This window comes from Schistocerca serialis, chromosome 1 (genome assembly GCF_023864345.2).
Source record: "Schistocerca serialis cubense isolate TAMUIC-IGC-003099 chromosome 1, iqSchSeri2.2, whole genome shotgun sequence".
Classification (NCBI taxonomy): Eukaryota; Metazoa; Arthropoda; class Insecta; order Orthoptera; family Acrididae; genus Schistocerca; species Schistocerca serialis.
The window spans coordinates 449,615,062-449,631,256 of record NC_064638.1 but is presented as its reverse complement, the minus strand read 5'-3'; the positions used below and the strand labels follow the sequence as shown (position 1 = coordinate 449,631,256).

Sequence of the window (16,195 nt, the reverse complement as noted above, 5' to 3'; positions counted from 1 at the left end):
CCGCTCTTCTTTGGATCTTCTCTATCTCCTCTGTCAACCCGATCTGGTACGGATCCCACACTGATGAGCAATACTCAAGTATAGGTCGAACGAGTGTTTTGTAAGCCACCTCCTTTGTTGATGGACTACATTTTCTAAGGTCTCTCCCAATGAATCTCAACCTGGTACCCGCCTTACCAACAATTAATTTTATATGATCATTCCACTTCAAATCGTTCCGCATGCATACTCCCAGATATTTTGCAGAAGTAACTGCTACTAGTGTTTGTTCCGCTATCATCTAATCATACAATAAAGGATCCTTCTTTCTATGCATTCGCAATACATTACATTTGTCTACGTTAAGGGTCAGTTGCCACTCCCTGCACCAAGTGCCTATCCGCTGCAGATCTTCCTGCATTTCGCTACAATTATCTAATGCTGCAACTTCTCTGTATACTACAGCATCATCCGCGAATAGCCGCATGGAACTTCCGACACTATCTACTAGGTCATTTATATATATTGTGAAAAGCAATGGTCCCATAACACTCCCCTGTGGCACGCCAGAGGTTACTTTAACGTCTGTAGACGTCTCTCCATTGATAACAACATGCTGTGTTCTGTTTGCTAAAATCTCTTCAATCCAGCCAATAAGCTGGTCTGATATTCCGTAGGCTCTTACTTTGTTTATCAGGCGACAGTGCGGAACTGTATCGAACGGCTTCCGGAAGTCAAGGAAAATAGCATCTACCTGGGAGCCTATATCTAATATTTTCTGGGTCTCATGAACAAATAAAGCGAGTTGGGTCTCACACTATCGCTGTTTCCGGAATCCATGTTGATTCCTACATAGTAGATTCTGGGTTTCCAAAAACGACATGATACTCGAGATAAAAACATGTTCTAAAATTCTACAACAGATCGACGTCAGAGATATAGGTCTATAGTTTCGCGCATCTGCTCGACGACCCTTCTTGAAGACTGGGACTATCTGTGCTCTTTTCCAATGATTTGGAACCTTCCGTTCCTCTAGAGACTTGCGGTACACGGCTGTTAGAAGGGGGGCAAGTTCTTTCGCGTACTCTGTGTAGAATCGAATTGGTATCCCGTCAGGTCCAGTGGACTTTCCTCTGTTGAGTGATTCCAGTTGCTTTTCTAATACTTGGACACTTATATCGATGTCAGCCATTTTTTCGTTTGTGCGAGGATTTAGAGAAGGAACTGCAGTGCGGTCTTCCTCTGTGAAACAGCTTTAGAAAAAGGTGTTTAGTATTTCAGCTTTACGCGTGTCATCCTCTGTTTCAATGCCATCATCATCGCAGAGTGTCTGGATATGCTGTTTCGAGCCACTTACTGATTAAACGTAAGACCAGAACTTCCTAGGATTTTCTGTCAAGTCGGTACATAGAATTTCACTTTCGAATTCACTGAACGCTTCACGCATTGCCCTCCTTACGCTAACTTTGACATCGTTTAGCATCTGTTTGTCTGCGTTTAAACTTGGAGTGAAGCTCTCTTTGCTTTCGCAGTAGTTTCCTGACTTTGTTGTTGAACCACGGTGGGTGTTTCCCGTCCCTCACAGTTTTACTCGGCACGTACCTGTCTAAAACGCATTTAACGATTACCTTGAACTTTTTCCATAAACACTCAACATTGTCAGTGTCGCAACAGAAATTTTCGTTTTGATCTGTTAGGTAGTCTGGAATCTGCCTTCTATTACTCTTGCTAAACAGATAAACCTTCCTCCCTTTTTTTATATTCCTATGAACTTCCATATTCAGGGATGCTGCAACGGCCTTATGATCACTGATTCCATGTTCTGCACTTACAGAGTCGAAAAGTTCGGGTCTGTTTGTTATCAGTAGGTCCAAGATGTTATCTCCACGAGTCGGTTCTCTGTTTAATTGCTCGAGGTAATTTTTCGGATAGTGCACTTAGTATAATGTCACTCGATGCTCTGTCCCTACCACCCGTCCTAAGCATCCGAGTGTCCCAGTCTATATCTGGTAAATTGAAAGCTCCACCTAAGACTATAACATGCCGAGAAAATTTATGTGAAATGTATTCCAAATTTTCTCTCAGTTGTTCTGCCACTAATGCTGCTGAGTCGGGAGGTCGGTAAAAGGAGCCAATTATTAACCTAGCTCGGTTGTTGAGTGTAACCTCCACCCATAATAATTCACAGGAACTATTCACTTCTACTTCACTACAGGATAAACTACTACTAACAGCGACAAACACGCCACCACCGGTTGCATGCAATCTATCCTTTCTAAACACCGTCTGTGCCTTTGTAAAAATTTCGGCAGAATTTATCTCTGGCTTCAGCCAGCTTTCTGTACCTATAACGATTTCAGCTTCGGTGCTTTCTATCAGCGCTTGAAGTTCCGGTACTTCACCAGTGCAGCTTCGACAGTTTACAATTACAATACCGATTGTCATAACAAAGCCGACCCCGCGTTGGAGCGGGACAGAGGACCGAGAAAGAAAGAAAGAAATCATACGGTAGGAAGAAAAGGAGGTCCCCATCGAAAAAGTCGGAAGAGTGCTGACTTATCAGACAGGTAGTCATCGTATCTCTTTTTGGAGATGGAAGTCTTTAAACGAGTTACTATTTCCACAAGACCGCTCTGTCGACCCACGTGGATCAGTACGATAGGGAGCGGTGGGGTGGGGAGAGGACAGGGAGATAGGAGCGAAGCACGCACGCACGCCGTTGGCGAGCGGTCTTGCCAGTAATTGAGGCCCGGCCGGCCGCTAAATCTGGACGAGTAATAGAATTAGGCGGCGCTCGTCGTCGCCTATTAACACGGCACGCTCTGCGCGGCCGGCGGCCACCAGGGGCGGCGCCGGGACCGGACGGGCCGCGCAAATTAGTTGTAAGAGGTGGGCGGCGGCAGCGGCGGCGGCTTTAATAAGTGATTGAGAGGCGGGAGGCGGCGCCGCGTGCGGCTGACACCCGCGGCGGCCCGCTAATTGGATCGGTCAGCGGCAGCGCGCCTGCCCTGTCCTCCCACTGTCCCCCGGCTCCCGTGACAGGTAACAGCGTCTCCACGGTAAGCCGTCAGCAGTACGTCTGCGTAACAGCACTTACCGAAATGGAAATAAAAGACTGCACGTCTGATTTCGAAAATACACTGTCAAGGCAGCTTGTCATTTTCATCGCCCCCATTTATTTAATTTTATTTATTTTGACAGAGCACAGTGTAGAAAGAACACTCCATGGATTGTCTGCATGTAAACCTTGGTCAGGAGGCTGATTGTGCGTACAGAGGGAACCTAGAAAACATACATATTGCACACACACACACAAACATACAGAGAGAGAGAGAGAGAGAGAGAGAGAACGACGACCAATAAATTCCATAGTTCTAAGACAGTTTTTGTTGTTCAATGATTGATATTCTTATCCATGTTACCAGTGAGTTCAACACGCATGTAAGAACACGGCAACCAATATAAATCAGTGTTGGCGATCATATACTCAATGACAACTGTTTTAATACCATTAGCTCTTTCCAAAACGCAGGCTGCACGACTCGCCAAACAGACCACGGGCTCTGAATAGGAAAGAGTGATAACGGCCGAAATCCTGGAAAAATAAAGCAGTTGTGTTCCAGTCATCTTTTGGATATTGTAGCTGCTCTTATTTTCGTACTTTCTAAGAAAAGCTGGAGAGAACTTCCGACTAATGCAAGACACCTGTTATTAGGTTTGTTGTTACCCGAACATGTGTCTACACTTTATATATCTTCAGTGGGACTTTTTGTTTATTTTCTATCTCACGTGACACCAACTTTGCGCTCTACACCACATCTTTATTCTATGCTGTGGTCTTGCTTCCCTTGTTCATGACGTGTCAAAATGTTTCATTCCATATTTATGGTTTTTGCTGTCACACCCGCGTTTGATATAATTTATCGGCATAAACTCGTTACCGCCATTTCACGTGATGTTAGCAGCAGCACTCCGTTTTCAGGCCACAAGTGGCCCATCGAGGCCATCCGACCGCCGTGTCATCCTCACTGAGTATGCAGATAGGAGGGGCAAGTGGTCAGCACACCGCTCTCCAGGTCGTTATGATGGTTTTCTTTGACCGGAGCCGCTACTATTCGGTCGAGTAGCTTCTCAGTTGGCATCACGAGGCTGAGTGCACCCCGAAAAATGGCCACAGCTCATGGCGGCCCGGCTGGTCACCCATCCAAGTGCCGGACATGCCCGACAGCGCTTAACTTCTGTGATCTGACGGGAACCGGTGTATCCACTGCGGCAAGGCCGTTGCCCACGTGATGTTGCATGACGAAAAAATAATGACAAGCTGTAGAATGCATGGTAGATGTAAAACTACCAGCATACACAACTAATAGTGTCATATGTGAAAGAAAATAAACAAAAAATCCATTGAAGATAGCATATAAAATGCTGCGGCATGTTTTTGTAAAACCAAAACAAATAAAAGGGCGTCTTATACAGATTCCCTGTTATTCTTCTGTACTGTTGTTCTGTTGTCCAGGTTGAAGTTTCGACAGTACTGAATAGCGAGGTCTTCTTGCCCAAAGGTTTTTGTTAGGGTCCCCAGTGCTCCGGGATTGCATCTGATAGATATTTCTGCTACAAGGCACCTATATCAGACATCTGGTTAACGAAAGCATATTCTTCCAGCACCAGATGCAAGAAATTTACCAACACTTGACGTTCAGCAAGCGCTAGAAGTCCAACATAATAGGTACGTGAATTAGCAATATTATCTCGATGCAGGGCGCTAGACGGTAGATCAATAGCCGGTTTCAATGAATAATTGATTTCGAAACTCCGCTTTCAATTAACAAGGAGGCAGTAACGACGTTCAAGGTTGTTGTGTAAACTCAGATCTAACAGAAGAGCCCCCGCATGACTGAAACATATCACTCGAACTAATAATTGATAACTGATCACGAGTACTGCAAATTTCGTGCATTGATAACAGATTATACAGTACGTTCACATTGCCATAAAATATACTCAGGATCTGTCGTTTGATATGACGATTCCCTTAAAGCTTTTTAGATAAAATAAACGTTATTAACATTCTATAGATTTAGACTTCCTTTCTCCATGTTTATAGTCACTCTGGCGAGGAACACATTTCTCCCAGCAAGAGACCGGTTTATTGTTACCATCACTATAGAATGTTAGACTTCGTTTATGCAACCACAACCTCTTCCCTACTTGCACCGCTTCATCACTACAAAAGCGAAGTCTTCGTAGGTGATTTTTAAGTTCTGGAAGCAGATGAAAATCAGATGGGACCAACTCGGGACTCTATGGAGGATGATCGATCACAGTGAACTCTAGTCGTCCTATTGCTGCAGATTTCGCAGCGCTCGTACGTGGTCTGTCAGTGGCATGCTAAAGGAAGGTGCTCCATGTCTGGACGAACTCTTGAATTAGAAACGTGATTAGAGCACGCTGTTTCTCACTCACCGACTTTGTTACGTTACATACCGCTACGTTACATGCTACAAATCGGAGCACTCTAGTGGCAGAGAGCTGCAAATATGTAGAAACGAAGAATAAATATGTAGAATGTTAAAATACGTTTGTATTACTTAAAAAGCTTTAAGAGTTTTCACATAAAAATTTCGGAGGTTTAGAAATCTGAACGAGGTGTCAAAGTCGTTAAGATATGGACTGATATTTGGGAGTAGTGGTTCCCTAAATGTTGGGTTATTCTTTCAACAAGGACGTAATTCATTCCTTCCCTTATCTTTCCCAACAGAACTAATGGTCCGTCTCTGCTAAGGAAACGGCGAAACCTAATTTTCATCTCTTTTCTTTGTTCCGTCATTTTGAGTTAGAATCATCTAGAACCTCTTCAGTAATCGAAATTATCACTTATACTCGTTGTTCCGTATTTACTAGGTTTGTCAAGTGCATACTGTTCTTCAGAATTCCAATTTATTCTTTATCGAGGGCATGTAAATCGAGTAATTTACGTAGAAAGAAGTTACTAACTTGGCAATGAACATTATACTTCGAAGGGGGCATACCATCCTATGAGAACAGATGAAGAAAAAGAGTTCAAGGGGGTTAGTGTAGAGTTTAATGTTATGTCGACGTCGAGGATATGAGAGAAGGAGCGCTTGTTCAGTTGGACAAAGAACGACGAGAGGCCGAGCACTGGTCTAATAAACCACCAGAGTATTCGGCTGAATTGAATTGAAGAAGCCACGAGGAAAACGTGATTCAGTGTTACCGAATGAATGTATGAACCGGTTTTCCTAGATATGTGTCCGCTGTTTTAACCATTGCACCTCCTTCCTCAGTCAATAAGAGATCGCTGGACGATCAAAGGAATTGCAGAAAGACTTGGACAAGATTTTCACATGGTGAAATGAATTGCAGCTCTCTTTAAACGTGGATAATTGCAAGATAACGCACGTGACAAAGAGAAAGAACCCTGCAGTGTATGATTACAAGATTAGCGCTGAATATCTTGAGCACCCCACATCTATAAGTGTTTAGGGGACACTCAAATTTGTAAGGAAAAATGCAGACATCTGTAAATAAAATCACGTACTAGACGCCAGTGTGACCAGTTGTACTGTTCTGGTGTTTGAAGTATCAAGTGGGCCTGACAACAGACTATCGAGATGTGTTACAGGGATAGTAACTGGCTGGTCTTACACATTCGAAAGCCCAATAGAAATATTCGAAGAACTTAAATGGTGGGAAGAGAGACAAACCAGTTCTCTTCAAACCCCCTGGATAGATTTACAGAACATTTACTCGATGAAGACAGTTTGACAGACTGGTACCACGCTGTGTCTTGCGTATGGACCACGAGAATGAGATAAGAGAATTTAGAGCGAAAATCGTTCTGGTACCTCTGACAATGGACCTCTTCTACTGAAAGCCCTTTGCGTTCTATATTTTGTAAGAGGTAGTATGCTTTCCATATTTTGTAAGAGACAGTATGGAAGAAAAAAAAAGAGTCAAGTAAAGATGCGTTTTAAAGTGCGTATTTTAAGAGTTATGAGCTTGTCTTCAGTAGAAGAGATGTGCGTCTCAGTAGCAAAGGTGAACAGCTGCTCATAGTTCTCAACGGACGCACTTAGTGGCGCATGTTTACTGGAAGTTTTTTCTTGTGTTGGTCCATAATACCTCTTCCCAAAATACGGAAAGCAAAGAAGTAGAACAGGTCCACTGTCAGAGCTACCAGAACGATTTTCGCTTATAGCTTTCGACTGTATTGTTCCGGACAAGAGTCCCTTACTTCAAATCGATGTAAACCAGAACATTATGACCACCTACCTAGTAGCTGGTATGTTCACCTTTGGTATGGATAATAGCGGCAACCCATCGTGGCATGGAAGCAATGAGGCTTTCGTTGATTGCTGGAGGGAGCTGGCACCACTTTTCCACATAGATGTCACCTAATTCCCGTATATCCCCGGGGAGGGGGCGATGAGCTCTGACGTAACGTTCATTCACATCCCAGATGTTTTTGATCAGTTTCAGAAATGGCGAGTTGGGGAGCCCAGCACATTAACTAGCACTCGCCACTGGGTTCTTCGAACCACTCCATCACATTCCTGGCCTTGTGACATGGAGCGCCGGTCGCAGTGGCCGAGCGGTTCTAGGCGCTACAGTTTGAAACCGCGCGACCGCTACAGTCGCAGGTTCGAATCCTGCCTCGGACATGGATGTGTGTGATGTACTTAGGTTAGTTAGGTTCAAGTAGTTCTAAGTTATAGGGGACTGATGACCATAGCAGTTAAGTCCCATAGTTCTCAGAGCCAAGTCATTTGACATGGAGCGTTGTCTTGTTGAAAAATGCCACTGCCATCGGGAAATTTGATCGTTATGAAGGGGTGTACGTGGTCTGCAACCGCCGTCATGGTGCCTTGCGCCAGCTGTACTGGACCCATGGATGCTCACGTGAATGTTCCTCAGAGCAGAATGGATCCGCCGCCCTCTTGCCTTCGTACCGCAGCACGGGTGTCAAGGAGCTGTTCTCTTGTAAGACGACGTATTCGCGTTGTACCATCGGAATATTGAAGAAGGTATCGGGATCCATTAGACCATGCAACGCTCTACCATTGCCCCAACGTCCAGTGTCGATGGTCACGTGCCCATTTCTCTGGTAGTTACCGATGTCATGATGTTAACATTGACACAAGCCTGAGTCGCCGGCTGTGGAGGCCCATCGTTAGAAGTATTCGGGGCACTGTGTGTTCAGATACACTTGTATTCTGCCCAGTGTTAAAGTCTGATGTCTGGAATTGGTTTCATCTTAGTTTCGCCTCGTGTTGAAGGCACTCATCACAGCACTCCTCGAACACCCAAGTCGAGCCGTTCCCGAAATGCTCGTGCCTAGCCTCTGGGCCATCACACCATCGCAATATTCCCTCGTTCAAACTAAGATAGATCGCGCCCCTTCCCCATTCTACTCTCGGATAGCACGCCCACTGAAACTACATGTACCGTGCGTGTGTCCGACTGGCAGTCATTCCTCGCCAAGTGGCGGTGCTATCGCCTGGACGGGTTTATACCTATAATAGATCGGTAGTCATAATTTTCTGGCTAATCAGCTTATTTACCCTTCTCTACTATCCTTGAATGTTTGAAACATCAGCAGGGGAATGATCTTGTACGTAGATACATTAGGTGTAAGCGATTATTGTTTCAACATATCACATTGGTGTAGAGGAAGTCGCGACAAACAATTTGATATAGAACATTTGCGGTCCACCAACTAGGAAAACCAGCTCAAACTGGCCTACAAAACTATCAAAGCCACAGCGCATGCGCGTCGCGCAGTATTTCTACTATTTTCTCGCTATCTTTGCGCCAACTATTAGTGCTAGAGAAAAAAAATGTATAAGACCTTTTTTCGTAGGAAGTTAAATATAATTAAATATTGTGGTGGGATACGTTTTCGATAGAGGTCATTGTTATTGAATGAAAACTTACAAAAGTGATCTTCAAACGCATATTCATCCGCCTCCGGTCGGGATTTTTAGCATGTTGTTCACGGCACTCTCACCTAGGACAGTACAAAAGTTTGCTTCTAGACGAATTATTTCCCATATTAGAAATTTCTAGGTCATCAGTGACAGAGATATTACGTCACAGGCACAGTTGTGCACTTACAAATTGTAAAATTGACGTTTGTGTAAATTTTCGTTCAGCTTTATGAATTTAACAGCATTAAATTAACTCTTAAATCGTTTCGATCGTCTGGCCTTCTCACTACGAAACTGGTGTGCTTGTAAGGGTTAAGTTTAGGTAGAACTGTAAACGTAATTAGTTTTTCGCATAACGTTTATAAAAGACTTTCTTTCATTGCTCTCACCACAAATTTTATACTGACAAAGTTAACGAAATGGGCGACTAAACCAGTTGCGTAGCCGGCCGCTGTGGGCGAGCGGTTCTAGGCGCTTCAGTCCTGAACCGCGCTGCCGCTGCGGTCACAGGTTCGAATCCTGTCTCGTGCATGGATGTGTGTGATGTCCTTAGGTTAGTTAGGTTTAAGTAGTTCTAAGTTCTAGGCGACTGATGACCTCAGAAGTTAAGTCGCATAGTGCTCAGAGCCATTTGAACCTGATTGGTGGGAGCGGCTGTGAGGATGTGTTTGAAGGCCACTTTTGTAAGTTACTCTTGAATAATACATTAACAGCAGCCTCTATCGAAAACATTTCGCACTACAGAATGAAACTAAATTAAATTTCCTACAAAAAAGGTCCGAGTCATTATTTTTTTCTAGGGCTAGTAGTATGCGCAAATAGAGTAGGAGAACATCCAAAAATTTTTTTGGTACGGAGGTTTAGGACAGTTTCCCGTCTTGATGGACGACAAGTGCACAGTATCGAATTGCGTGACTCGATATCCTCTATACCACTGTAATACATTGTAAACAGTTATCGCTTACACCCTCTATGTATAGATGTACGAGGGGCGTTCAGAAAGTAAGCTCCGATCGTTCGCGAAATGGAAACGACTATGAAAATCCGATAAAGCTTTGCACAGATGTGTTGGGTAGTGTCTCTAGTATAACCCCAGTTAGCATCACGTCGCTCTTCTCATTTCTGAGCTCGCAGTGAGTGCGTAAAGATGTCTAGAAAATAGTGTCTGCCGCCAAGTACGAGGGCCTGGTGAGAAATTTCGCCTGAAGCTATGCAGCTAACATTACATAACTGTCGTGCTGTTTCTTCTTCAAGACAATTCTCAGCCGCATTCTGCAGGGGCAATGAAGATGCTCCTGCATCGTTTTCAAATGGAAATGTGAGATTACCCACAATACAGTCCGCAATTGTCTCCCCCTGAGTTTCATCTCTGGTCACATGAACCGCTGTCTTTGAAGACAACATTTTGACACAGACAACGAGGTGTAGGCCAGCGTGGAGAATTGGCGGAAAGCACTGGCGGCTGCCTTCTATGATGAGGCTATTGAAAAGTTGGTACAACACTATGACAAAAGTCTAAGTCAGAACGGCGACTACGTAGAGAAGTAGCTGAAAGGTGTTGCTAATTGTTACAAGTAAAACATTTCTGATGTTCACTGTGGTTTCAATTTGGCAATCAATCGGAGCTTACTTTCTGAACAGGCCTCGTATATACAGGTCCATAAGAGATTGAAGTGCCGAGAGTTAGCGAAACCGTAGAAGTATTTCCTTAATTACCGCTGACGATGTCTTCCAAAGCTACGCCATGCCCCCCCCCCCCCCCCCCAAGTAACATCAGATAAGATTTTTCTTTTCCAGACCCCCAACGTGAACGGGACTTGAAGCTAGTGGCCAAAGATAAAACCGAAAACTCTCCATCTCGATGCAGACGCCTTCTGCGAAACAGCGGAGTTCATCATCTTCTCCTCAATAAGCGCCACCTCTGTGAGCCGCCCCACCAGCACGACGCAGTGGTATTTTGTCGCTCTGGGTTGATTGGCGCAGATCTGCCGCCGCCGACCACGGCAGACAAGGCGAGCGAAGCAGACCTCATTAGCCTGGCCGCAACTTAGGCGGTGCGTTCAGAGGATCGGACAGCCACCGGGGGTATGTGTGGCGTAATTACTGGCGGCTGCCTTTGAGCAGCCACTGGTAGACAATGCGACACTGCCAACTCGCCTAACAAGCCTCCCCAATATGCAAACACGGACACAGACGAACCGCCCACACCCTGTAGGAATGCCGAGGGGAAGGCCTGCAGAGCAGACGACGACGATGCCTCCTCCTCTTCCTCCCAGGTTACTGCCAAGGTTCACCACAACGTCTAGCAAAATCAAGAAGATGCAAATTGCTGGCGAGGCTATTTGTCATTACTGCCTAACATACACTAATGGGCGAAAACATTATGACCACTGATCATTTCATGACTGAATGCCTGCTGGTGACGTTACAGGAATGTGACGCCGTAAGAAAAGTATAGAAGCGGACCGATATGAGCGGGGAATCATTCTAACGGATCGCACATTGGGAAAGCCACTAAGACGAGCGAAACTGACAAAGAACAGATTGTTGTTACTATACTGTATCTCCCACGGGGAGATGCTTGATAAGAAGTACTAAGACACAAGTAAACAAGACCATGGGTTTATTACAACCACACTAACAGGCATACTCCTGAAATACACAGTGAATAAACGTAGTTGGGCGTAAAGACTATACCACTGATAATCCCTAACGACGGGAGCTGAGGGTTCGGCGTAGTTGTCCAACAATTACTTCTCGGGGTATCGCTGGAAAGTCGTAGGTCTCGCTGTGGTGGCTTGCGACCGTGCTCTGATTATGGTTTGCTAAGAGCCGGTCCATGAATCAGTTCAGAACTCCAGTGGAGCGAACTGCCGACGTGTTGGCTTGCTCCGCCCTGTATAGCGGAGACGTGAACAAATTCGTAGCGATCCAGTTCCGCACACGTGGCATTGCGAAGGAAATACGACCCAGGCTCGGAGGACATCTGGTGGCGCATGTTCCGCCGTCTGTCGTCCTTGTGATCGACGTAGTCCGAGGAGGCGACGCCTTGTACATATGCAAGCCCGCAATGCTTCAGTGTCTGAGGGTTTGCCGCTCCTGTAGGCAAATAGCGGGTACATGGTAGTTAAGGCCTGGTGCATGAGAACGAGCATATCGGAAATAGCGAAGTTGACTGTTGGTATGCTACTGTATTAGCATCTGTGGAAAGAAGTTGTAAGACGATGAAGCCACGAGTAGGCGGTGAAGTGCTTATCACCATGTGATGTAGGATAGGTGGCGATCTGTGGCAGATATAACGACAGAGCACAACACTGGTGCAAGTACGTTTCGGAGTACTTCGTTCAGCGTACATTGTTGAACAAGGCCCTCTGCATCAGACGACCCTTACGTGTTCCCACCGATATCGTCCATTACGATAGCAGTGGGCGTGGGATCTTCGAGACTGGACCGTCAGTCAGTGGAAACATGTCACCTGGTCGGGTAAATCACGTTTCTTGTTGAACCAGGCTGATGGTCATGTACACATACGCTGTTACCCAGGCGAATGGCTGGTTGAAACTGCGCCCCGAACGCAGGCTGATGGGGGCCCGTTTTATGCTATGGGATACACTCACTTGGGTTTCCATGTAGCGTGTGTTAGTAATCGAAGGCACCATGACAGCTATGGACTACGTGCACATTGTTACGGTCCGCCTGCATCCCTTCGTGACTGACGTCTTCCCCGTAAGAATGGGAAAGAACGACTAGTTAAAATTTATAGCGGTGTTTTAGTTCCGAATGACCGGTATTTTTCGGTATTTCTTTGGTCTCTGTTTTAACAGGTGTTTTTTTTTATTTTTTGCTAAAAACTGATTAAAAAACTGAAATATCTATTAGCCATACCAGCAGTGCCAAAATCTTTCGTTTTCAAATAAACTCTTTTCAAAAAAGAAATAATTTTTATTCATAAGACTTTCATTGTTTTGAAATATTGTGTTATTATAGAAAATGGGAAAAGCGATCAGTACTATTTTATTGACAATGCCGACAGAAACGAGCTAAAAAAAAAAGGTTCAAATGCCTCTGAGCACTATGGGACGTAACATCTGAGGTCATCAGTCCCCTAGAACTTAGAACTACTTAAACCTAACTAACCTAAGGACATCACACACATCCATGCCCCAGGCAGGATTCGAACCTGCGACCGTAGCAGTCGCGAGGTTCCGGACTAAAGCTCCTAGAACCGCTCGGCCACCGCGGCCGGAAAATCGAGCAACAAACACATGGAATAAGAACTGGTACAGCACTACTGGGATAATGATGTCCCTGTTGCCGTGTGTCGTGGCTTGAGGTACCTGTGTACGTGCAGTGTGCATTACTTGACTCCACCTGGTCTACAGGGTAATTTCTCGCTGTCGTCGCCGCACATCCATTGTACTGCAGAGCTCCACCAAACCTAGTCTGGAAATAACTTTACGAAGTGACAGCAATGTAGTACAGTGCTTCATTTCCTTTTCAAGATTATAGATCTGTCTGCCATTTCTGTGAGATGATAGAAGAGGAAGGAAATTTCCTAATAGTAATAAATTAAACACTTAACGACAATTCATTCATAATATAAATTAAAAATACAAATAGCTGATCTCCTGCCTGTGTCTATATAATAGGAGGAGGAAGAGATTAGTGTCCAACGTTTCGTCGACGACGAGGTCATTAGAGACGGAGCACGAACTTGTATTAGGGAAGGATGGAGAAGGATGCGACCGTGCCCTTTCGAAGGCACCATCTCGCCGTTTTCCTTAAGCGATTTAGTGAAATCACAGAAAAGCTGAATCAGAATGGCAGGGTCCTCCCGAATGCGAGTCCGGTGTGCTAACCACTACACCACCCACTCTATTATATAATTTGCTTTTATCTGCTTGTAGTGTTGGGAAACAGAAGAATTAACAAGAAAAACAAATTTATTCAACCTCAGTTGTCACCATTTAGCTCGGCTATTTGTAATGCCCAAATATGGTTGATCCTCGATTACAGCTTTTTTTTTTATCAGAGTTTCCAAAACATTAAAATCAATTGGAGAATACTGAAATTTTTTTGAAGTATTTAATCTCTTAGCACTTTCCGAGAATAGCGGCGAACGCTGCATGGACTAAGTTTTACTTTTATTTGCCTATTTAATTTAGTATCTTTATTCTACGTTTCTTGAAACTGAGAGGGTAAAAATTTTTCAATCTTTTTTTAGATTTCTACCGTTATTACAGGAAATAAGGGGACTAAAAAACCGAAAATCGCTTGTTTCAGAAACCAGCTATTTTGAGCGTTTTTAAAAGTCAGGCTAAACTGGCCTGAAAAAAAAACCTACGTAACCGAAAAGCGGTTGTTTCAGCGATAACCAACATACCTGCTTCCCCGACGCCGATGGCACTTTTCAGAGGATAACAGTCCGTTCCACAACATCAGAATTGGGCTACCGTGGTTTGAGGAGCATGATGGTCAGTAAATTTGCCTGCTTTGAACCCGATGCTATCATATCTGGGACGCTGCTTTCTATCAGCTCTGCTTCCACAAACCACCAGCCCGTAAAATACGGTAATTGCGTGACCTGTGCGTAGGAATCTAGTGTCACATGCCTTCGGACAACCGTCCAAGGAATTATATGTGGATCAACTCGCTATTAAGGTGCTGATCGTAATGTTTTGGCTCATCAGTGTGTAGGTCAAAGGAAAATCAATGGAAGAATAGCGTCGAAACCGTTTAAGACAAGGTCATTAGATTCGGTGGAGACTGCATCTCATGTCTAATAGAGTAAAAGAGCAAAATCTTTACGCAGTCGCGCACCAAATTTACTGACAATTTAATGCGTAAAATTAGCTATACGTTGGATTTCGGCTGCTAGTTAGCTCTCCCTGGATCTATCTCCGCACTTCATTTGCAGTTTTAATATTCACATCTTCTAACAAGGGTTACCATGCTCTTATCCAGTGTCCAAATGAGAGTGCCAGTTAGTAGCCACAGATTTACACGTTAAAGCTGTAAGTAGTGTGGAAATGGAAGTTATTTAAGATTAACACACAATTATTGAGTACTGCCTTCCGGGTTTTAAGGAAGACTAAACATATTTTTGTTTTTATGCGCACGGTGCACAGACTTTTAGAGCGCCAGGGGAGCCACAGTGTTACGTGAGACGAGAAACGTCAGACGCAGTGTTACTAGCGTCTGGAAGGAGGCAGCATTCAGATCGAGCAATAATGGATCACACGCAGTCAACAGGTACCGACCATCATCTATGCCCAATGAAATATGAATACGACGCGGCTTTTTTCTATATACCTGTGTATGACCGACAGAAAGTGGCTCACTGTTGAAACCAGTGAAGCAATCTTACATACATTCATATGTTCTAAACCATTGACAAACGCTGGACAAAGCATACCTTTTACTCCTTTTACTGTTTTTAACTTTATTTCGTTACATTACAGTTACTAAATATTCATATTCACTTCTCAGCCATTAATGGCTGCGCATATATGTTTGTGTGTGCTGTGATAGGTGTTTGATGATCTTCACGGTTCTTGCAAAATCAGTATAAATAGTTGCGTGGCCAGTTACCGAAATTTTTCAAATTATGCTTTTTCCTTAAAAGACACCTGTTTCACTTTTCAATTACCTACTGGTTCAAGTTTTTCAGGGTCCATGTCACACTCCCCCTCGGGGCATAGAAACCTGTTCGTTTTATATTCCACGTCAGTCCTAATACGAATCATATATATTATAGCAACATTCTAGCACACATAACACATTATTCTATTATGTTCTGCGTCGTTTTAAAACATGTCAGAATACATACCGTCGCCCCATTTAGTTTTTATGGTAGTGTTACATCTACATATTGTATTCATTAATCACATACGTATCGTTAAGTTCACAGCTTTACATTTCTGCACCTCTGGCTCCCGATCTTTATCCTTGGTTGAAGTGCTCTATAAATCTGAATGGATATTAGTACAAGTCTCTTCCAATAATAGTTTCACACTTGTACAGAAAGCCTGAGATTCCTGTTGATTCAGTCTGCAAAGTGATTAGCTAACTGTATTACGTAAATAACTATCTTGCGTAAATATATTATTTCTGCTCTACTGACAAAGACAAAAGCGTGCTACGTGATCACGTTAAACTTGGAGTAAACTAACATGAAGTTCTCGGAATTCTACGGAAAAGCTTTCCTATAACTAGCAGTGTTACCATTACCATTTCAGTAAATGAGATATTTCAAGGTACCACAT

The 16,195-nt window shown here is 44.0% G+C and overlaps 1 protein-coding gene and 1 pseudogene across 1 annotated transcript in view; one reads left to right on the top strand and one right to left on the bottom strand.

Annotated features, from left to right (window-relative positions):
• LOC126482883 (mucin-19) overlaps positions 1-16,195 on the top strand; it is a 781,435-nt gene that overhangs the window by 558,884 nt on the left and 206,356 nt on the right. The window lies entirely within an intron of this gene.
• On the bottom strand, positions 4,148-4,265 carry LOC126426347 (5S ribosomal RNA; annotated as a pseudogene).